This window comes from Nymphaea colorata, chromosome 4, assembly GCF_008831285.2.
Source record: "Nymphaea colorata isolate Beijing-Zhang1983 chromosome 4, ASM883128v2, whole genome shotgun sequence".
Taxonomy (NCBI): Eukaryota; Viridiplantae; Streptophyta; class Magnoliopsida; order Nymphaeales; family Nymphaeaceae; genus Nymphaea; species Nymphaea colorata.
In genome coordinates this window covers 20,517,344-20,520,268 of record NC_045141.1, presented here as the reverse complement: position 1 = coordinate 20,520,268, position 2,925 = coordinate 20,517,344, and the positions used below count along the sequence as shown (strand labels likewise).

General features: G+C 47.6%; 1 pseudogene; it reads left to right on the top strand.

Moving 5' to 3' along the window:
• The first annotated feature begins 282 nt into the window (after positions 1–282).
• On the top strand, positions 283–2,426 carry LOC116252488 (pentatricopeptide repeat-containing protein At1g77360, mitochondrial-like; annotated as a pseudogene).
• Positions 2,427–2,925: the final 499 nt, after the last annotated feature.

The following is a 2,925-nucleotide window of genomic DNA, read 5'->3' as shown; positions in this document are numbered from 1 at the left end:
ATAGTTAGATTTATGAAAGTCAAGGAAAAACTTGTACGTGGTACAACATCACGGAATGTAAGCCATACGAAGCAAAAACTTAATCTGATTTTTTTTTTGTTTAACTCTTCTTTCGTTACATTTCAGAATTCATTATGTAGTGGAGCTGACTTAAGTTAATCAACTTTTTACGAATCAAATTCGACTCGAGCATTAATTTGAACTCAAGATCTACTCGTTTATAAATAAGTTGAGTTGAAGATTTTTTTAACAATGTTTTAATTGGAAGCCAGCTTGAGTGGGCGGACCATGTACAGTGTCGTGCCGAACTCGTGCTCCACTCTGCTCTGTGCAGCCTTAGGCCGTAGAACAAACATTTCGTTGGGTGGGTTAAGGTTCGCGTTCTAACCTCTCGAAGTTGAAACCCATTTCCATTTTCATGAGTCCGCAGCCATGCCGACGGCCCAACGGAGATCCCTTCCTTCCCACCAGCGACTGAGTGGGGGTCGTTTCCATCCTCTGTGGGGGTTGTTTCCATCCTCTGTTGCTTGGACCGACCCATCTTTAGTCTGCAGCTTGCACTTCTTCGAAATGGCAAGGGTGGGCAATCCCAAACCCTCGTCGAATGGCCGTTCTCCTAAAAAGCGCCCGAAGGAAGCATCTGCGTCCACCGCCAAACCATCCACTGCGTCTCCGACCCTTCCCCCAATCCCTTCTGTCAAGGGCGACGACGACCATGGCACCGCCGAATGCCTCCGAGGCAGACCTTCCCCTCCCACCTGGACTTCCCGGACCTCCCCCAGAGGATCAGATTGCTCTGCGAACTCTTCGCCAAGACGCCGGCTGAGAACATTGAGGCTGCCCTCGCTAAGACCCACATTCCCATCTCCCCTGAAGACGTCGAGGTCGTCCTCAAGCTGTCCTATGGCTCCCCCAATGCCGCCGTCAAGTTTTTCCGGTGGGTTCTGCATAGGGTGCGGGTGAACCCCTTGTCCTGGAACCTGGTGGTAGACGTTTTGGGGAAGAACTATCTGTTCGATGAGATGTGGGACGCCGCGAAGTCGATGAAGGCCGGCGGCTTCCTCTCTGTCTCCACCTTCGCCTCCATCTTCAGCAGCTACGTGCAGGCCGGCCGCCTCAACGAGGCCTTCATGACCTTCGACGTCTTGGACCGGTACGGCATCCCCAAGGATGTGGTTGCCGTGAATTCCCTCCTCAGCGCCATCTGCAGGGGCAGGGAGACGTCGGAGGCGCTCGAATTTTTCGACAAGATGAAGGGGAAGGTCCCGCCGGACGCTGATACCTTCGCCATACTGCTTGAGGGCTGCGAGAGGGAAGGGAACGCCGCTAGGGCAATGACGACCTTCGCCGAGATGATCAGTCGGATGGGATGGAATTCAGAGAACAAGTCGGCCTACGACGCCTTCTTGACCACTCTAGTCAGGGCCTCTGAAATCGAAGAGACTGTCAAGTACCTAAAAGCGTTGCAGAGCCGAAATTGCTCGCCTAGCATGAAGTTCTTCCGGAACTCTGTCAGCTTGCTCGCTGAGAGGAATGATCCTAAGGTCGCCTCTAAGCTCTGGGATATCATGATCAGTAGCAATTTGCTGCCCAATGTGACAATGTATAATACGATGATTGGCTTGTTCTGTCGAGCGGCCGATGACATGGTCGATGATGCTTACAAGCTCCTGGATGAAATGGCGTTTAATGGCGCATTCCCCGATTCTATTACCTACAATACGATCTTCGAATGCTTGATTAAGAGGGGGAAGACAGAGGAGGCAGCTAAATTTTTCGTGGAGGCTAAGAAAAACGAATGCCATCTTAGTGATTCAGTTTCTGCATCGGCGATCAAGTTCTTCGAATCAGACGACCCTGAAACGGAGGTACGGATATACATGGCAGAGAATGACATTAACCCTAGGGAAGAAAGTGCGAATACTTTGCTCACCTGTCGGCGACCTTGGTAGGCTGTATGAAGTGCGAAAATTCTTTGATGTTGTAACTGATAGCGGGATTTATATACACTCTTCGATAATGGCTAAATTGAAGAGGACGTTTGCTATTACAAGAGATACCGTCACACCTAAGAACCTCTCTCTCTCTCCAAATTACTGGCTCGTCTTGTGCGGAGGTGAAGAGATACCGTCACACCTATGAACCTCTCTCTCTCCAAATTACTGGCTGGTTTGGCTGGTCTTCTGCGGGGATGTTCAGTTTGCCATTCGGTTGGCTCGTCTTGTGCGGGGATGTTCAGTTTGCCATTCGGTTGAGGCGCCTTGCAGCGGTGTCACTCCTTCTTTCCTCTCTGTCCACACCACCTTACTTCTCACTGTGCATTGTATTGTATATTTCATCTTTTTGCTTTTGTTTTTGCATCCCTTTTGTATTTAGGAAATTGGAGACGTCTTGTCCCCAAATTTTATTATATATTTTTCATTTTATCGGCTCTCACTCTCACTAGAGTGGAGTAATTGTACTTTGGCGTTGCACCATACAAGGTGGCGTTGCACCATACAAGGTCGATCTTTGAGACCCACTGGTTCCTTAGTAAAAGGTAATCACAAGGGTGAAAAAATGATGCTGTCAGAAGCAAGTAATTTGTAACTTACTCCACAAACATCCATTTCTTGAATCAAAAAAAAAAGGTAGAAGTCCATTATATCACAGTGTCTATTAGGATATGAAAAGTGATCTCTAAAGCATAAGTTGATGCATGAACATTAGAAGGCAGCGCATAAAGGGAATAGAGTGAATTCCTTGAGCATTAAAAGGATTTGACAAGTAAAACTGAAATTGTGGGGAGAGACTGTTTTAGGAAGCAGAAATGAACGAAAACGACGTTCATGCAAATGGGAAATGACGCAGAATTAAAACAAGAATGCGACTGTAAAGACTTTTTATTGTAATTTACATATATTAGCGTGGCACAGAAATCTGGTG